The following is a 22,143-nucleotide window of genomic DNA, read 5'->3' as shown; positions in this document are numbered from 1 at the left end:
GATACACAAACTGCACAACATACACACACTGAAACAGTCATAACTGATGCACAAACTGAACAACATACACACACTGAAACAGTCATAACTGATGCACAAACTGAACAACATACACACTGAAACAGTCATAACTGATACACAAACTGAACAACATACACACTGAAACAGTCATAACTGATGCACAAACTGAACAACATACACACTGAAACAGTCATAACTGATGTACAAACTGAACAACATACACACACTGAAACAGTCATAACTGATGCACAAACTGAACAACATACACACACTGAAACAGTCATAACTGATGCACAAACTGAACAACATACACACTGAAACAGTCATAACTGATGCACAAACTGAACAACATACACACTGAAACAGTCATAACTGATACACAAACTGAACAACATACACACTGAAACAGTCATAACTGATGCACAAACTGAACAACACACACACTGAAACAGTCATAACTGATGCACAAACTGAACAACATACACACACTGAAACAGTCATAACTGATGCACAAACTGAACAACATACACACACTGAAACAGTCATAACTGATGCACAAACTGAACAACACATACACACTGACACAGTCAGAACTTATGCACAAACTGAACAACATACACACTGAAACAGTCATAACTGATGCACAAACTGAACAACATACACACACTGAAACAGTCATAACTGATGCACAAACTGAACAACACATACACACTGAAACAGTCATAACTGATGCACAAACTGAACAACATACCCAACATAAATATTCACATACACACATGAAAATGTATTCGGTCACTGAAGCGCTAACACAGACACACATAAACACCCACACCAACACACACACACACACACCCACCCACACACACACAAACACATACACACACACACACACGTGACGCAGTCCTCTCCACTTTACCCCACACTATCTCCTACACACTGTGTCCCACACAGCCACATACAGTGTCCAGACAGGACACACACAGCAGCAGTCAGGAATGACGTCAGCAGCACTCATCAGGTATATGACAGCTCTCATCTATTAAATATGCTTGTTTCCTGTAGTTCTGACCTCAATACTGACTGTAGTGACATCCATTCATCCCACACACTTCTATAGAGTTCTACAGGCATACTGACTGGGTTTGTACACTATGTTACAGAGTCCTACAGGCATACTGGCTGGGTTTGTACACTATGTTACAGAGTCCTACAGGCATACTGGCTGGGTTTGTAGACTATGTTATAGAGTCCTACAGGCATACTGACTGGGTTTGTAGACTATGTTACAGAGTCCTACAGGCATACTGGCTGGGTTTGTAGACTATGTTATAGAGTCCTGTAGGCATACTGGCTGGGTTTGTAGACTATGTTACAGAGTCCTACAGGCATACTGGCTGGGTTTGTACAATATGTTAGTGGGTTATCTGTTTGAATGGGGTTTTGCATTAAACATAGCAGTTTCTCTATTTTGGCCCCCTGACTCCAAGACACCTCTGTATTTGTGAAATAATTGGAGCACATTCTTCTTGTTACCAGTTCTCTCTCTCTCTCTCTGTCAGTTTCTTTTAAAATTTATATTTTTCATACTGCAGTTGGGAGATGGCACCTCCATTGTAAACTTTGACAGTGCTTCTCCTCCCTTCTTGACGGTCTTGGATGTCAAAGATTTTAGAAATGGACAGATTTGATAACAACTGTGAGAGGAGGGAAGGGGAAGGAAACTTGTCTTCCACAGACTGTGAGGAGGATAAGGTGAGGGCTGACGCTGTGGAGGTGGAGGGAAGGAATGAGGAAGGACCCTGTGAAGGTGGAGGGAGGGAACGTGGAAGGACTCTGTGGAGGTGGAGGGAGGGAACGAGGAAGGACTCTGTGGAGGTGGAGGGAGGGAACGTGGAAGGACGCTGTGGAGGTGGAGGGAGGGAACGAGGAAGGACTCTGTGGAGGTGGAGGGAGGGAACGTGGAAGGACTCTGTGGACGTGGAGGGAGGGAACGTGGAAGGACTATGTGGAGGTGGCGGGAGGGATGAGGAATGACTCTGTGGAGGTGGAGGGAGGGAACGAGGAAGGACTCTGTGGAGGTGGAGGGAGGGAACGTGGAAGGATTCTGTGGAGGTGGAGGGAGGCAAGAGGAAGGAATCTGTGGAGGTGAATGGAGGGAACAAGGAAGGACTCTGTGGAGGAAGAGAACATGGAAGGATTCTGTGGAGGTGGAGGGAGGGAACGAGGAAGGACTATGTGCAGGTGGAGGGAGGTAACGAGGGAGGAATCTGTGGAGGTGGAGGGTGGGAATGAGGGATGATGCTGTGGAGGTGGAGGTAGGGAAAGTTGGATGATGCTGTGGAGGTGGAGGTAGGGAACGAGGGATGATGCTGTGGAGGTAGGGAACGAGGGAGGAAGAGAGTCATAGAACAGCACACTGCTGGTCTGCTGTGACCTGATAATGTGTCATTCTTTCTCTCTGTCAGGGAAACAGAGCACCCCCCCCCCCCCCCCCCCCCCGTCTCCCCCCTCTCATGAATACCTTAAAGTAAAATCACCATCAATTAGGCTGCTTAGATATTTATATTTATCCATCAATCAGTTACAGCATCTCTCTCCATCACTGTCTCTCTCTCTCCCCCCATTTCGCCCCCCCCCCCCCTTTCTCTCTCTCTCTCCATCAATCAAGGTCAGATGTAATGTTAATTTGAGAACATGCTCAGAAGAGTGTAGGGCTGAGAAGGGGACGTCGTGGAGGGTTTTAATTATTCACATCTGATGTGAACCTGCTGTCATGTTGACAAATGACCAATGTCACCATTCCCATAGAGGAGCAAAGAATGAACACAAAAAATACTGGATATTCATACATGTATTCATAACATCAGATTGCTGTTACACTCCTTGTTCCAATCACTGATAACGTCACCCTCTGTTATAGTCTGCCCCTACAATAACAAGAACCCAGCCAGAACCAAGGAGCGTCGGGATTATCAGGAATTATCTCCATTCTCAACACTCCTTTTTCCCACCCCTGGAAGCCAAAACATCTCCACTTCTCTTCCTCCTGTAATGGGATGATACTGTGTAGGTGAAGGGAGGGAACGAGGGATGACACCGTGGAGGTGGATGGTGGGAACGAGGGATGATACTGTGGAGGTGGAGGGTGGGAGCGAGGGATGATGCTGTGGAGGTGAAGGGAGGGACGAGGGATGATGCTGTGGAAGTAGAGGGTGGGAACGAGGGATGATGCTGTGGAGGTGAAGGGAGGGACGAGGGATCATGCTGTGGAGGTGAAGGGAGGGACGAGGGATGATGCTGTGGAGGTGGAGGTAGGGAACGAGGGATGATGCTGTGGAGGTAGAGGGTGGGAACGAGGGATGATTCTGTGGAGGTGGAGGGTGGGAACAAGGGATGATGCTGTGGAGGTGAAGGGAGGGGTCGAGGGATGACACCGTGGAGGTGGAGAGTGGGAGCGAGGGATGATGCTGTGGAGGTGGAGGGTGGGAGCGAGGGATGATGCTGTGGAGGTGAAGGGAGGGAATGAGGGATGATGCTGTGGAGGTGGAGGTAGGGAAAGAGGGATGATGCTGTGGGGGTGGAGGTAGGGAAAGAGGGATGATGCTGTGGAGGTGGAGATAGGGAAAGAGGGATGATGCTGTGGAGGTGAAGGGAGGGAACGAGGGATGATGCTGTGGAGGTGGAGGTAGGGAACGAGGGATGATGCTGTGGAGGTGAAGGGAGGGAAAGAGGGATGATGCTGTGGAGGTAGGGAACGAGGGAGGAAGAGAGTCATAGAACAGCACACTGCTGGTCTGCTGTGACCTGATAATGTGTCATTCTTTCTCTCTGTCAGGGAAACAGAGCACCCCCCCCCCCCCCGTCTCCCCCCTCTCATGAATACCTTAAAGTAAAATCACCATCAATTAGGCTGCTTAGATATTTATATTTATCCATCAATCAGTTACAGCATCTCTCTCCATCACTGTCTCTCTCTCTCCCCCCATTTCGCCCCCCCCCCCCTTTCTCTCTCTCTCTCCATCAATCAAGGTCAGATGTAATGTTAATTTGAGAACATGCTCAGAAGAGTGTAGGGCTGAGAAGGGGACGTCGTGGAGGGTTTTAATTATTCACATCTGATGTGAACCTGCTGTCATGTTGACAAATGACCAATGTCACCATTCCCATAGAGGAGCAAAGAATGAACACAAAAAATACTGGATATTCATACATGTATTCATAACATCAGATTGCTGTTACACTCCTTGTTCCAATCACTGATAACGTCACCCTCTGTTATAGTCTGCCCCTACAATAACAAGTACCCAGCCAGAACCAAGGAGCGTCGGGATTATCAGGAATTATCTCCATTCTCAACACTCCTTTTTCCCACCCCTGGAAGCCAAAACATCTCCACTTCTCTTCCTCCTGTAATGGGATGATGCTGTGGAGGTGAAGGGAGGGGACGAGGGATGACACCGTGGAGGTGGATGGTGGGAGCGAGGGATGATACTGTGGAGGTGGAGGGTGGGAACGAGGGATGATGCTGTGGAGGTGAAGGGAGAGAACGAGGGATGATGCTGTGGAGGTAGAGGATGGGAACGAGGGATGATGCTGTGGAGGTGAAGGGAGGGAACGAGGGATGACACCGTGGAGGTGGAGGGTGGGAGCGAGGGATGATGCTGTGGAGGTGCAGGGTGGGAACGAGGGATGATGCTGTGGAGGTAGAGGATGGGAACGAGGGATGATGCTGTGGAGGTGAAGGGAGGGCACGAGGGATGATGCTGTGGAGGTAGAGGATGGGAACGAGGGATGATGCCGTGGAGGTGGAGGGTGGGAACGAGGGATGATGCTGTCGAGGTGGATGGTGGGAACGAGGGATGACACCGTGGAGGAGGATGGTGGGAACGAGAGATGATGCTGTGGAGGTGGAGGGTGGGAACGAGGGATGATGCTGTGGAGGTGGAGGGTGGGAACGAGGGATGATACTGTGGAGGTGAAGGGAGGGAACGAAGGATGACACCGTGGAGGTGGATGGTGGGAGCGAGGGATGATACTGTGGAGGTGGAGGGTGGGAAAGAGGGATGATGCTGTGGAGGTGAAGGGAGAGAACGAGGGATGATGCTGTGGAGGTAGAGGATGGGAACGAGGGATGATGCTGTGGAGGTGAAGGGAGGGAACGAGGGATGACACCGTGGAGGTGGAGGGTGGGAGCGAGGGATGATGCTGTGGAGGTGCAGGGTGGGAACGAGGGATGATGCTGTGGAGGTAGAGGATGGGAACGAGGGATGATGCTGTGGAGGTGAAGGGAGGGCACGAGGGATGATGCTGTGGAGGTAGAGGATGGGAACGAGGGATGATGCTGTGGAGGTGGAGGGTGGGAACGAGGGATGATGCTGTCGAGGTGGATGGTGGGAACGAGGGATGACACCATGGAGGTGGATGGTGGGAACGAGGGATGATGCTGTGGAGGTGGAGGGTGGGAACGAGGGATGATGCTGTGGAGGTGGAGGGTGGGAACGAGGGATGATACTGTGGAGGTGAAGGGAGGGAACGAGGGATGACACTGTGGAGGTGGATGGTGGGAGCGAGGGATGATACTGTGGAGGTGAAGGGAGGGACGAGGGATGATACTGTGGAGGTGAAGGGAGGGACGAGGGATGATGCTGTGGAGGTGGAGGTAGGGAACGAGGGATGATACTGTGGAGGTGAAGGGAGGGACGAGGGATGATGCTGTGGAGGTGAAGGACAGGGCACTGAAGGCCTGGGCGTGGAGCCGGCACAGGTGGTATCGGACTGGTGACACGTACTTCAGGGAGAGTGTGGGGAGCTGGCACAGGACGTACCGAACTGGGGAGGCGCACTGGAGTCCAGATGTGTGGAGCCGGCACAGGTTTCACCAGACTGCTAACCGGATCCTCTGGTCGAATGTTGAGCAGAACACACTTGCACAACATCTCTCTCATCTCTCAACTTCTCCATTGCCTCCCTGACGGTCTCAGGCTCTTGCCCCGGCTCGACCGGCTACCCCTTGTGCTCCCCCCAAAAAATCTTGGGGTTGTCCTTGGGCTTTCTGTGGCCGCGAAGGAAGGGTTTCGCATCCACCCATCACTTCTTCACATGTCCAAAACACCTTTCCCTTTTGGGCACGCTGCTTGGTCCTGGTTTGGTGGGATATTCTGTCACGTTTGTTGAAATGAGTGGACCAAGGCGCAGCGTGTGTAGAGTTCCTCATTACCTTTAATAGTGAAACTTACAACAAAACAACAAAGAATAACAAACATGCAGTCACGGAGCACAACAAAGCACTAACCTAAACAATATCCCACAACCAGGGTGGGAACAATAGGCTTCCTAAATATGATCCTCTAATTGGGAACCATACAAAACCACCAACATAGAAATACACATTCTAGAACACCCCCCTAGTCACACCCTGACCTAAACCACTATAGAGAATCCAAGGGCTCTCTATGGTCAGGGCGTGACACAAGCACTGCTACTTTGCATATCACAACTCTGAGACACCCTCAGAGAGTGAGGTCACGGCCAAGGTCTGTCATTATCTGGAGAAATTAGGGTGAAGTGCCTTTCTCAAGGGCACATCAACAGATTTTTCACCTTCTCAGCTCGGGATTCGAACTAGAGACCTTTCTACCTGGATGCATGTTTTGACATGCATGTGTAAATACTGTAACTGAGCCACATGCAATACCTACAGAGTTTCACTAGACTCTACAATAATATGTACTCATCTCTCTTCAACCAAAAGATTACAGGAGACAGGATGGAATAATCATTTGATAGTCCTTTCCAAAAACCCAGCATCTCACCAGTCAGAATCTTAAACCAAAAAGATAATTTAATGGATGCCCTGCTTTCAGAATTACAGGCTGCTTTCCAAAATGTCAAGCTGCCTCTCTGATTTTCCTTGGTCATGCAGAGGTGTATAGACTGTTCCTGCCGCCCCCAATGCAAATAATATTTTTTATTTATTTCTGAATTATGTAAAAACTCAGAAATGCTTATTACAGTTTTTTCCAACTGCTTACACACAAAATCTTTCATTCAAAGTGCAAAACTACACACCAAATATCCAAAACCAGAAGCTATTTCTCAGCCTTTGTCAATTGCATAAAACACTTTTTTCAAAACACTACACATAATTCTCTACCTAAAACACAAAAATCTAACAGGAAGTGACTTGCTTTCCTTTTCCAAACACAACCAATCAAAATGCTACACTTATTCACCAGGTCACAAACACACTCCTCACATGTGCAAACACTAATAGCTTAACCAATCACTGCTTTACTGTAGTATAGGCCTATAAATAGGTCAAAGGTCAGATTACCTGTTTTGAACAATGGATGCCAACAATGGACAGAGAGCAAGAGGAGTAGGAGGAAGAGGAAGAAGAGGGCAAAGAAGAGAAGGAAGGAGAGCCATCTCTGATGAGATTAGTGCAACACTTGTTGATCATGTGATCAACCACGGTTTGACCATGAGAGAGGCTGGACTGAGAGTCCAGCCCAACTTGAGTCGATTTACAGTGGCATCCATAATTCGAACCTTCAGAAATGAGAACAGGTATGCAACTATCTAATGACTATACTATGACTGCATAGTATTACATAAACATTTGTAACTCTAAGTCATCCATTTACTGAACTGCACTGATTGAATGAGGTTGGTTATCATGCTGTACTACATTTTTTTGTACATTGTTTACAGTTCCTATGCTGAACACACACTGTGTTTGAATTCTGTACAGAGTGGAAAGGCAAAGACATCATGGAGGACGAGGACGCTTGTTTACAGATGTACAAGAGACTGCAATTATAAATAAGGTTTTGGCCAACAATGCAATTAGGATTTGAGAGATTAGAGAGCATATCTTGAATAATGACACCATATTTAACAACATCAATGCTGTAAGCCTGTCGACCACACAACGCATCCTCCAACGGCACCGAGTGACAATGAAACAAATTTACAAGGTGCCATTTCAGAAAAACTCTGACAGAGTCAAGAATATGCGACATGACTTTGTAGAGGTATGTATGCAACACTACTTCCAGTTCTTCAGACATACCATATTTACTCATCTGTATATCCTTTTGTCTGTTACAGAGAGTATTGGAGCTGGATGCCCATGTAATTCGCCGTGAATTTATTTATGTGGATGAGGTTGGCTTCAACCTCACCAAAACCAAGTGCCGCGGAAGAAATGTAATAGGACAGAGGGCAATTACCAATGTCCCTGGACAGCGTGGGGGTAATATAACTATGTATGCTGCCATCACTCAAAACGGGGTCCTCCATCACAATGCCACACTGGGTCCATACAACACCGGCCAAATGCTCACTTTTCTGGATGCAATTTACACAATGCTTGTCCCTGATCCAGATCAGGAGCCTGCTAGACTTGTGGTTTTATGGGACAATGTTAGTTTTCACCAGGCTGTTCTGGTCCAAAACTGGTTTGCCACCCATCCACAATTTGTAGTTTTGTACCTACCCCCATATTCACCTTTTCTAAATCCCATAGAGGAATTCTTCTCAGCCTGGCACTGGAAAGTGTATGATCGTCAACCCTATGCCCGCATGCCGCTTCTCCAGGCAATGGAGGACACAGTGGGGACATAGAGGGTGCCTCTGTCCAAGGTTGGATACGCCACGCTAGGAGATACTTCCCTCCATGTGTGGACATAGAGGTTGCCTCTGTACAAGGTTGGATACGCCACGCTAGGAGATACTTCCCTCCATGTGTGGACATAGAGGTTGCCTCTGTACAAGGTTGGATACGCCACGCTAGGAGATACTTCCCTCCATGTGTGGACATAGAGGTTGCCTCTGTCCAAGGTTGGATACGCCACGCTAGGAGATACTTCCCTCCATGTGGGGACATAGAGGTTGCCTCTGTCCAAGGTTGGATACGCCATGCTAGGAGATACTTCCCTCCATGTGGGGACATAGAGGTTGCCTCTGTCCAAGGTTGGATACGCCATGCTAGGAGATACTTCCCTCGATGTTTGGAAAGAGAAAACGTATCTTGTGATGTGGACAAAGTATTGTGGCCAGACCGGAGAAGAGATGAAGCGTAGCTTAGCACTGGTGACTCCCCCCTCCCCCCCACCACCAATTCCTGGACTGCCGCCCCCCGGGACCCCACACACACAATTGTGTTCTTTACTGTATTCTAAAGAATATACTTTTGGTTTACATATGTTTATGGTTTTGTTGTCTGCTACTGTATACAACAGTAATGTTTGGCCTAATAAATATTTTCTGTTTCTACATTGCATTGGTGTTTTTTAGTGTACTTGTTACCTCTCTCAGCATATTACTTTCACTGTAGAACATTGCATTGGTGTTTTTTAGTGTACTTGTTACCTCTCTCAGCAGATTACTTTCACTGTAGAACATTGTATTGGTGTTTACAGTGTACTTGTTACCTCTCTCAGCAGATTACTTTCACTGTAGAACATTGTATTGGTGTTTACAGTGTACTTGTTACCCCTCTCAGCAGATTACTTTCACTGTAGAACATTGTATTGGTGTTTACAGTGTACTTGTTACCCCTCTCAGCAGATTACTTTCACAGTAGAACATTGTATTGGTGTTTACAGTGTACTTGTTACCCCTCTCAGCAGATTACTTTCACTGTAGAACATTGTATTGGTGTTTACAGTGTACTTGTTACCCCTCTCAGCAGATTACTTTCACTGTAGAACATTGTATTGGTGTTTACAGTGTACTTGTTACCCCTCTCAGCAGATTACTTTCACTGTAGAACATTGTATTGGTGTTAACAGTGTACTTGTTACCCCTCTCAGCAGATTACTTTCACTGTAGAACATTGTATTGGTGTTAACAGTGTACTTGTTACCCCTCTCAGCAGATTACTTTCACTGTAGAACATTGTATTGGTGTTAACAGTGTACTTGTTACCCCTCTCAGCAGATTACTTTCACTGTAGAACATTGTATTGGTGTTAACAGTGTACTTGTTACCCCTCTCAGCAGATTACTTTCACTGTAGAACATTGTATTGGTGTTAACAGTGTACTTGTTACCCCTCTCAGCAGATTACTTTCACTGTAGAACATTGTATTGGTGTTTACAGTGTACTTGTTACCTCTCTCAGTAGATTACTTTCACTGTAGAACATTGTATTGGTGTTTACAGTGTACTTGTTACCCCTCTCAGCAGATTACTTTCACTGTAGAACATTGTATTGGTGTTTACAGTGTACTTGTTACCCCTCTCAGCAGATTACTTTCACTGTAGAACATTGTATTGGTGTTTACAGTGTACTTGTTACCCCTCTCAGCAGATTACTTTCACTGTAGAACATTGTCTTGGTGTTAACAGTGTACTTGTTACCCCTCTCAGCAGATTACTTTCACTGTAGAACATTGTATTGGTGTTTACAGTGTACTTGTTACCCCTCTCAGCAGATTACTTTCACTGTAGAACATTGTATTGGTGTTTACAGTGTACTTGTTACCCCTCTCAGCAGATTACTTTCACTGTAGAACATTGTATTGGTGTTTACAGTGTACTTGTTACCCCTCTCAGCAGATTACTTTCACTGTAGAATATTGTATTGGTGTTTACAGTGTACTTGTTACCCCTCTCAGTAGATTACTTTCACTGTAGAACATTGTATTGGTGTTTACAGTGTACTTGTTACCCCTCTCAGCAGATTACTTTCACTGTAGAACATTGTATTGGTGTTTACAGTGTACTTGTTACCCCTCTCAGCAGATTACTTTCACTGTAGAACATTGTATTGGTGTTAACAGTGTACTTGTTACCCCTCTGCAGATTACTTTCACTGTAGAACATTGTATTGGTGTTTACAGTGTACTTGTTACCCCTCTCAGCAGATTACTTTCACTGTAGAACATTGTATTGGTGTTTACAGTGTACTTGTTACCCCTCTCAGCAGATTACTTTCACTGTAGAACATTGTATTGGTGTTTACAGTGTACTTGTTACCCCTCTCAGCAGATTACTTTCACTGTAGAACATTGTATTGGTGTTTACAGTGTACTTGTTACCTCTCTCAGTAGATTACTTTCACTGTAGAACATTGTATTGGTGTTTACAGTGTACTTGTTACCCCTCTCAGCAGATTACTTTCACTGTAGAACATTGTATTGGTGTTTACAGTGTACTTGTTACCCCTCTCAGTAGATTACTTTCACTGTAGAACATTGTATTGGTGTTTACAGTGTACTTGTTACCCCTCTCAGCAGATTACTTTCACTGTAGAACATTGTATTGGTGTTTACAGTGTACTTGTTACCCCTCTCAGCAGATGACTTTCACTGTAGAACATTGTATTGGTGTTTACAGTGTACTTGTTACCCCTCTCAGCAGATTACTTTCACTGTAGAACATTGTATTGGTGTTTACAGTGTACTTGTTACCCCTCTCAGTAGATTACTTTCACTGTAGAACATTGTATTGGTGTTTACAGTGTACTTGTTACCCCTCTCAGCAGATTACTTTCACTGTAGAACATTGTATTGGTGTTTACAGTGTACTTGTTACCCCTCTCAGTAGATTACTTTCACTGTAAAACATTGTATTGGTGTTTACAGTGTACTTGTTACCTCTCTCAGCAGATTACTTTCACTGTAGAACATTGTATTGAAATGTAGATATAAGCCTATGAAAGACCAAAGAGCTTTAGATTTAGAACAACAGTGTTTACATGGTAGATCCAGAAATGTACTATTATGAAAGCAGTGTTTGCCATTTGATGCAAATGCTTCATTCTGACATGTGTTTATGGCATTTTGAATGCAGTGTTACATTTTGAAGGAGATGTGAGGTATATTGAATGCAGTGTTACATTTTGAAGGAGATGTGAGGCATTTTGCATTTTGTGTGTGCAGTTTTGGGAATTGTGTGTAGATATTTGAAAAAAGGAGAAACTGTAATAATTGTATCTTGTTGTCTAGTGCATTAGGCATAGAACTCTCTACCTGTTACACACAACGTGCTTGACCTCAGCTCAGAGGAAATGATGATTATGGCTGATACAAAATGTAAAACGGAACAGAACAGAAGGATTCTCGCCAAAGGTGTGTTTGCATTGTGAGAAGACAAAAAAAAGTCATTTAATCATGAATAAGACAGAAAGGAAAACAATGGTGGAATTGCAGACGTATCTATTTACGCCCTCACCACGACGCTGGCCTGAGTGGCAATTGCCTGGAAATTGCTATTTTATTTGAAAGGTCTGCCGGAACAATTCTCTGGGTGTAATGGTTTATTGTTCCGATGCCCTGCTTTCAGAATTACAGGCCGCTTTCCAAAATGTCAAGCTGCCTCTCTGATTTTCCTTGGTCAGAGGTGTATTGACTGTTCCTGCCGCCCCCAATGCAAATAATATGTGTTTATTTCTTTCAGAATTATGTAAAAAATGTTTTAATAAGCATTTCTGAGTTATCTTAGACAGGCTGTCTTGTTTGTAGGTTGGTAAAAGACAACTGAGACTAAATTATAGTTATTATTGATTCTCACAAACTTTTTGCTTATCATATGTTTCTAGTTTCATGTTTGAATATCACGTGCACCAGTACAATGAAATGCCTGTCTTGCAAGCTCCAAACCCAACAATGCAGTAATCAATAAGAATTGAACACTACAAATAACATAAGGTAGAACAAAAACACACAAGAAATGAAAATAAGAAGAACACAAGACAGTAAGAAGTTATATACAGGGTCAGTTCCAATACCATATTTACAATGTGCAGGGATACTGGAGTGAAAGAGGTAGATATGTAAATATGAGTGTGTGTGCTTGTGTGTAGAGTCACTATAAATGTGTGTGTGTGTGTGTGTGTGTGTGTGTGTGTGTATCCAACAAGCTGTTCTCACCATCCCCAGTAGAGCTATACTAGGCCTATACTTTTCCATTTGGAGAGTGAGAAGGCAGTGTTTCCAGCATGTGAATATGCATGACGCAGGAATACTCTGCTGGCTCTGAATAGCCAGAGGGAATTGCCATGTGTTCACAGAGATGCAGATAATATTTTTACAGAGCAAACCACAGCTGTTTTTTTTTGTGGTCAGGATAAAGTCACGGCCCAAATCATGGTACAGTATATGGACATCAGCTGCTATTGGTTTTAACTCAATGGAATTGCTACATTGAGGCGAGGGGCGAAGATCCTCCACTAGCCAAGTGACTGACAGTGATTTACAGCACATGGTAATCCCTATCCTGTCAATTCCCAGGAGCACAATTCCCAGACTGCCTTACTCCCACCATCACTTCTCTTCTACCATCCCTATCGACCTGCTTGCCTCTATAAAAGTCCACCAACGTCACTAAAAAAGGCAGAGGTCTTCAGGAAAACATATGTTGAATGGTGTGGTAAAGCTGAAAGCTCCATTTCATATCCACTAATAATACAGGTAAGGTTTACTGTTGCTCACTCTATCAATCTTTATTTTTCATGAGAGGGTTTACGGCTTTTCAGACTTGATGTATCGGTACCGCTTGTTGTGAGGAAGCAGAGAGAGCAGTCTGTGGCCTGGGTGGCTGGAGTCTTCCTTTCACACCGCCTGGTATAGAGGTCCTGGATGGCAGGGAGCTCGGCCCCAGTGATGCACTGGCCTGTCCGCACCACTGTCTGTAGCGCCATGCGCTCGAGGGCGGTGCTGTTGCCATAACAAGCAGTGATGTAGCCAGTCAAGATTCTCTCAAATAGTGCAGCTGAAGAACTTTTCAGCCTCCTGAGAGGGAAGAGGCGCTGTCGCACCTTCTTCACAACTGTGCGTGTGTGGACCTTTTCAAGTCCTTGGTGACATTGACATCGAGGAACTTGAAGCTGCAGCTCCGTCGATGTGAACGGGGACATGCCCGCCCACCTGTTGCCACAAGAAAAGGGCAACCAGTGAAGAACAAACACCCTTGTAAATACAACCCATATTTATGTTTATTTATTTTCCCTTGTGTTCTTTAACCATTTGCACATTATTACAACACTGTATTCAGACATAATATGACATTTGAATTGTCTTTATTCTTTTGAAACTTCTGTGAGTGTAAAGTTTACTGTTAATTTGTATTGTTTATTTCACTTTTGTTTATTATCTACTTCACTTACATTGGCAATGTTAACATGTTTTTCCCATGCCAATAAAGCCCTTACATTGAAATTGAATTGAATTGAGACAGAAGCAGAAAGCGAGAGTAAGAGTGAGTGAGAGTGACAGAGAGACAGAGAGACAGAGAGACAGATATTAGGAGATGAGTGGAGGAGATGTAGACAGAGAAAGCAGAAAGTCGGGAATGAGGAACAGACAGGAGAGTAAAAGAGAAAGGGAGAGATAAAAGGTTAAGAGATAAATAAAGGGTGATTAGAGCCGACTCATCACTCCCCCTTCTCTCTCTCCCCCTATCTTAGACATGCTGTCTTGCTGTCTAGTGCATTAGGCATAGAACTCTCTACCTGTTACACACAATGTGCATGACCTCAGCTCAGAGGAAATGATGATACAAAATGTAAAACGGAACAGAACAGAAGGATTCTCGCCAAAGGTGTGTTTGCATTGTGAGAAGACAAAAAAAGTAATTTAATCATGAATAAGACAGAAAGGAAAACAATGGTGGTATTGCAGACATATCTATTTACGGCCTCACCACGACGCTGGCCTGAGTGGCAATTGCCTGGAAATTGCTATTTTATTTAAAAGGTCTGCCGGAAACAATCCTTTGGGTGTAAGGGTTTATTGTGTTCCGATGGCCAGGTTGAAATAAAGTGGATTTGATTTGTGTGTCCTTTTCAGACTGGAACATCCATTATGGTTAATGTAGGGAGAGGGATGAGGTGGCAAACTGGGACATCCATTATGGTTAATGTAGGAAGAGGGATGAGGTGGCAGACTGGAACATCCATTATGGTTAATATAGGGAGAGGGATGAGGTGGCAAACTGGAACATCCATTATGGTTAATGTAGGAAGAGGGATGAGGTGGCAAACTGGGACATCCATTATGGTTAATGTAGGAAGAGGGATGAGGTGGCAGACTGGAACATCCATTATGGTTAATATAGGGAGAGGGATGAGGTGGCAAACTGGAACATCCATTATGGTTAATGTAGGGAGAGGGATGAGGTGGCAAACTGGGACATCCATTATGGTTAATGTAGGAAGAGGGATGAGGTGGCAGACTGGAACATCCATTATGGTTAATGTAGGAAGAGGGATGAGGTGGCAAACTGAGACATCCATTATGGTTAATGTAGGAAGAGGGATGAGGTGGCAGACTGGAACATCCATTATGGTTAATGTAGGAAGAGGGATGAGGTGGCAAACTGAGACATCCATTATGGTTAATGTAGGAAGAGGGATGAGGTGGCAAACTGGAACATCCATTATGGTTAATGTAGGAAGAGGGATGAGGTGGCAGACTGGAACATCCATTATGGTTAATGTAGGAAGAGGGATGAGGTGGCAAACTGGAACATCCATTATGGTTAATGTAGGAAGAGGGATGAGGTGGCAAACTGGAACATCCATTATGGTTAATGTAGGGAGAGGGATGAGGTGGCAGACTGGAACATCCATTATGGTTAATGTAGGAAGAGAGATGAGGTGGCAGACTGGAACATCCATTATGGTTAATGTAGGAAGAGGGATGAGGTGGCAGACTGGAACATCCATTATGGTTAATGTAGGAAGAGGGATGAGGTGGCAGACTGGAACATCCATTATGGTTAATGTAGGAAGAGGGATGAGGTGGCAAACTGGGACATCCATTATGGTTAATGTAGGAAGAGGGATGAGGTGGCAAACTGGGACATCCATTATGGTTAATGTAGGAAGAGAGATGAGGTGGCAGACTGGAACATCCATTATGGTTAATGTAGGAAGAGGGATGAGGTGGCAAACTGGGACATCCATTATGGTTAATGTAGGAAGAGAGATGAGGTGGCAGACTGGAACATCCATTATGGTTAATGTAGGAAGAGGGATGAGGTGGCAAACTGGGACATCCATTATGGTTAATGTAGGAAGAGAGATGAGGTGGCAAACTGGGACATCCATTATGGTTAATGTAGGAAGAGAGATGAGGTGGCAAACTGGAACATCCATTATGGTTAATGTAGGAAGAGGGATGAGGTGGCAAACTGGAACATCCATTATGGTTAACGTAGGAAGAGGGATGAGGTGGCAAACTGGGACATCCATTATGGTTAATGTAGGAAGAGAGATGAGGTGGCAGACTGGAACATCCATTATGGTTAATGTAGGAAGAGGGATGAGGTGGCAGACTGGAACATCCATTATGGTTAATGTAGGAAGAGGGATGAGGTGGCAGACTGGAACATCCATTATGGTTAATGTAGGAAGAGGGATGAGGTGGCAGACTGGAACATCCATTATGGTTAATGTAGGAAGCGGGATGAGGTGGCAAACTGGAACATCCATTATGGTTCATGTAGGAAGAGGGATGAGGTGGAAAACTGGGACATCCATTATGGTTCATGTAGGAAGAGGGATGAGGTGGCAGACTGGAACATCCATTATGGTTCATGTAGGAAGCGGGATGAGGTGGCAAACTGGGACATCCATTATGGTTAATATAGGGAGAGGGATGAGGTGGAAAACTGGGACATCCATTATGGTTCATGTAGGAAGAGGGATGAGGTGGCAAACTGGGACAGGAAGTGGTAATTTCCTGTTTAGTGAATAATTCCATTTGAGGAAAAGGTGGAAAAACCAGTTAGTTAGTTTGTTCATTTGTTAATTAGTTTGTTACTTAGTTAGCTAGATATAACTGATTTATATCAACTTTATACCAACTACAAACACAGTGTATATGGTAGTCCACATGGACTAGTGCAGTACACAGGGAAAAGGGTTTGATTTGGACCAGGCCTTTAGAATCATTATCTCATGTGCAGCCAGTAGATCCAAAAGGAAGGCAGAAACAACCATCATTACATTTCACTTCACAACTTCCTGCTACTTACAACTTAACACTGACAGCACTCATTAAAGGTTTTTTTAGCTTAAAACTTTGATTCACCTCTTACTCCCCCTCTCCTCTTTCTTCCATTCTCTCTCCCTTATCCACCCCCAGGACTGCAACTAAAGCAGAATAACTAACGACAGAGAATGATAAATGAGAGGAGGAGTGAGAAAATGAAAGAGGGAGAGATATACAACTCAATGCATCGCCGAAAAGCCTGTTTCTCTCCTCTCTTTCCTTTCTTTCTTACTTCCCTTTTCTCTCACCCGCTCTATCTTTTTGGAGGAACTGAAAAATTCAGAGAAAGTAAATGGAGTTTAGATTAAAATTTTAAATGATTGATGGAGAGAGAGAGAGAGAGAGAGAGAGAGAGAGAGAGAGAGAGAGAGAGAGAGAGAAAGACAGATAGATAAAGAGAGAGACAGAAAGATACCGAGAGAGAGAGAGAGAGAGAGAGAGAGAGAGAGAGAAAGACAGATAGATAAAGAGAGAGACAGAAAGATACAGAGAGAGAGAGAGAGAGAGAAAGACATATAGATAAAGAGAGAGACAGAAAGATACCGAGAGAGAAAGAGAAAGACAGACAGATACAGAGAGAAAGAGAGAAACAGACAAATACACAGAGAGAGTCAGATACAGAGAGAGAAAGAGAGAAACAGACAAATACAGAGAGAGAAAGAGAGAGACAGACAGATACAGAGAAAGAGAGAAACAGACAGATACAGAGAGAGAAAGAGAGAGACAGATACAGAGAAAGACAGAAACAGACAGATACAGAGAGAAAGAGAAAGAGAGAGACAGACAGATACAGAGAGAGAGACAGATACAGAGAGAGAAGATAAAGACAGACAGATACAGAGAGAGACAGACAGATAGAGAAAGAGAGAGACATACAGATACAGAGAGAGAAAGAGAGAGACAGACAGATACAGAGAGAGACAGACAGATACAGAGAGAGAAAAATAGACAGACAGATACAGAGAAAGAGAGAGAGACAGACAGACAGATACAGAGAAAGAGAGAGAGAGACAGACAGACAGATACAGAGAAAGAGAGAAACAGACAGATACAGAGCGAGAAAGAGAGACAGACAGATACAGAGAGAAAGAGAGAGACAGACAGATACAGAGAGAGAAATAGAGAGACAGACAGATACAGATAGAAAAAGAGAGAGACAGATACAGAGAGAGAAATAGAGAGACAGACAGATACAGAGAGAGAAAGAGAGAGACAGACAGATACAGAGAGAGAAATAGAGAGACAGACAGATACAGATAGAAAAAGAGAGAGACAGACAGATACAGAGAGAGAAAGAGAGAGAGAAGCAGATACAGAGAGAAAGAGAGAGACAGACAGATACAGAGAGAGAAAGAGAGACAGACAGATACAGAGAGAGAAATAGAAAGAGAGAGACAGACAGATACAGAGAGAGAGAGAGAGAGACATACAGAGAGAGAAAGAGAAATAGAGAGACAGACAGATACAGATAGAAAAAGAGAGAGACAGACAGACAGATACAGAGAGAGAAAGAGAGAGAAGCAGATACAGAGAGAAAGAGAGAGACATACAGATACAGAGAGAGAAAGAGAGACAGACAGATACAGAGAGAGAAATAGAAAGAGAGAGACAGACAGATACAGAGAGATAGAGAGACAGACATATACAGAGAGAGAAAGAGAGAGACAGACAGATACAGAGAGAGAAAGAGAGAGACAGACAGATACAGAGAGAGAAAGAGAGAGACAGACAGATACAGATAGAGAAAGAGAGAGACAGACAGATACAGAGAGAGAAAGAGAGAGAGACAGATACAGAGAGAAAGAGAGAGACAGACAGACAGATACAGAGAGAGAAAGAGAGAGACAGACAGATACAGAGAGAGAAATAGAAATAGAGAGACATACAGATACAGAGAGAAAGAGAGAAACAGAGATACAGAGAGAGAAAGAGAGAGAGAGATATACAGAGAGAGAAAGAGAGAGACAGACAGATAGAGAGAGAGAAAGAGAGAGAGAGAGAGATACAGAGAGAGAAAGAGAAAGAGAGAGAGAGAGACAGACAGACAGACAGACAGACAGATACAGAGGGAAAGAGAGACAGACAGATACAGTGAGAGAAAGAGAGACAGACAGATACAGAGAGAGAAAGAGAAAGAGAGAGACAGGCAGATAGAGAGATATAGAGACAAACAGATACAGATAGAAAGAGAGACAGACAGCTACAGAGAAAGAGAGAGACAGACAGATACAGAGAGAAAGAGAGACAGACAGATACAGTGAGAGAAAGAGAGACAGACAGATACAGAGAGAGAAGGAGAGACAGACGGATACAGAGAGAAAGAGAGACAGACAGATACAGAGAGAAAGAGAGACAGACAGATACAGTGATAGAAAGAGAGACAGACAGATACAGAGAGAGAAAGAGAGACAGACAGATACAGAGAGAAAGAGAGACAGACAGATACAGAGAGAAAGAGAGACAGACAGATACAGTGATAGAAAGAGAGACAGACAGATACAGAGAGAGAAAGAGAAAGAGAGAGACAGGCAGATAGAGAGATATAGAGACAGACAGATACAGAGAGAAAGAGAGACAGACAGATACAGAGAGAGAGACAGATACAGAAAGAGAAAGAGAGAGACAGACAGATACAGAGAGAAAGAGAGACAGACAGATACAGAGAGAGAGAGACAGATACAGAGAGATAAAGAGAAAGAGAGCGACAGACAGATAGAGATATAGAGACAGATACAGAGAAAGAGAGAGACAGACAGATACAGAGAGAGACAGAGAGACAGACAGAGAGACAGACAGATACAGAGAAAGAGAGAGAGAGAGAGAGAGAGAGGAGTAGGAGAAGAGCAGAGGAGGAGTGACATAGAGCCATTCATACTGTACAGTCGTGGCCAAAGGTTTTGAGAATGACACAAATATTAATTTCCACAAAGTTTGCTGCTTCAATGTCTTCAGATATTTTTGTCAGATGTTACTATGGAATACAGAAGTATAATTACAAGCATTTCATAAGACCTCTGCAATCCGCCCTGGCATGCTGGCAATTAACTTCTGGGCCGCATCCTGACTGATGGCAGCCCATCCTTGCATCCATCCAGTCCAATCCCTGTACCTTTTGCAGAATATCAGTCTGTCCTTGATGTTTTTCCTGGAGAGAAGTGGCTTCTTTTCTGCTCTTCTTGACATCAGGCCATCCTCCAAAAGTCTTCGCCTCACTATGCGTGCAGATGCACTCACACCTGCCTGCTGCCATTCCTGAGCAAGCTCTGTACTGGTGGTGCCCCGATCCCGCAGCTGAATCAACTTTAGGAGACGGTCCTGGCACTTGCTGGACTTTCTTGGGCGACCTGAAGCCTTCGGCACAACAATTGAACTGCTCTCCTTGAAGTTCTTGATGATCTGATAAATGGTTGATTTAGGTGCAATCTTACTCGCAGCAATATCCTTGCCTGTGAAGTCCTTTTTGTGCAAAACAATGATGACGGCACGTGTTTCCTTGCATGCAACCATGGTTGACAGTGGAAGAACAATGATTCCAAGCACCACTCTCCTTTTGAAGCTTCCAGTCTGTTGTTCGAACTCAATCAGCATGACAGAGTGATCTCCAGCCTTGTCTTCGTCAACGCTCACACCTGTGTTAACGAGAGAATTACTGACATGATGTCAGCTGGTCCTTTTGTGGCAGGGCTGAAATGCAGTGGAAATGTTTTTGGGGGATTCGGTTAAGTTGCATGACAAAGAGGGACTTTGCAATTAATTGCAATTCATCTGGTCACTCTTCATAACGTTCTGGAGTATATGCAAATTGCCATCATACAAACTGAGGCAGCAGATTTGGTGAAAATGAATATTTGTGTCATTCTCAAAACTTTTGGCCACAACTGTAGAGCCTGGATGGATGGATGGATTGTGTTCTTTCTGTCAGAGTAACGTCTTGCAGAAAGTGATTGGTTCCCTGACTGACGTACAGCTCCTCCAAGAAGAGACTAATATCCTGGGATGACACTAAAGACAGGACTGCTCCTCCAAGAAGAGACACTAATATCCTGGGATGACACTAAAGACAGGACTGCTCCTCCTAGAAGAGACTAATATCCTAGGATGACATTAAAGACAGGACTGCTCCTCCAAGAAGAGACTAATATCCTGGGATGACACTAAAGACAGGACTGCTCCTCCAAGAAGAGACACTAATATCCTGGGATGACACTAAAGACAGGACTGCTCCTCCAAGAAGAGACACTAATATCCTGGGATGACACTAAAGACAGGACTGCTCCTCCTCAGTTTCTCTCTGTTGTTGTGTTTAATCCACAGTTTGAAAAGTATGAGAAATAGTGCTGTCTGCAAGTTACAAATAATTAAAAAAAATATGAGCTGGCGCACACCCAGAAAAATGATTTTGTGTGGAGGTGCTGACTTGGTGATTTACCCAATAAATGACTGGGAGTTTATATGTGGAGTGTGTGACGCTCTTTATTTGCAAGTTACAGAGAGACAATAACGTAAGCATATACTGTAAATACAGTATGTGAATATACTGTATAGAATGTTTTTTTTTACATTTTGTGTTATTCTCGATAGTTGTTAAATGCATTGTATCCACATTTGTGGTTGTATTGTGTTTTTGAATTGTCAAATAAATCAAACACAAACTAAATAAAGTGGGCTAAATATAAATAGAATTGCTAGAACCGGCATCCCCATTCAAGTCAATGAGACATACTGGTGCACTGGACATAGAATCAGGAATTCTATTTCTATCTCTTGATCATGTATCATACCTGTATTGTATTGTAACATGCGGTCGGTACATGTACAGTCTTCGTGGCCAAATATATTCCTCTGCTGCCACCTGCTGTTTCTATGTATAGACAGAAACAGCATATTATATCCATATATACAACCTCCTTGGCCTTAGAAAATACAGAGTAGGGTATCAGCTGACCCTACCCCAATCCTAACCTTAACCATTTTGGGGAAAATGCAAAACTGACCCAAGATCAGTGCCCAGGGGAAACTTCCCCCCAGAGCTGTAAAGACTCTGCTGCCCCCTCTGTGTTCATGTATTAGTGCTCCTCTCACTAGTTTCACTGTGACAATGTAGGCCAGACGGGCTC

This window comes from Oncorhynchus mykiss, chromosome 12 (genome assembly GCF_013265735.2).
Source record: "Oncorhynchus mykiss isolate Arlee chromosome 12, USDA_OmykA_1.1, whole genome shotgun sequence".
NCBI classification, from domain to species: Eukaryota; Metazoa; Chordata; class Actinopteri; order Salmoniformes; family Salmonidae; genus Oncorhynchus; species Oncorhynchus mykiss.
The sequence above is the reverse complement of the archived record's forward strand: the minus strand, read 5'-3'. Positions refer to the sequence as shown.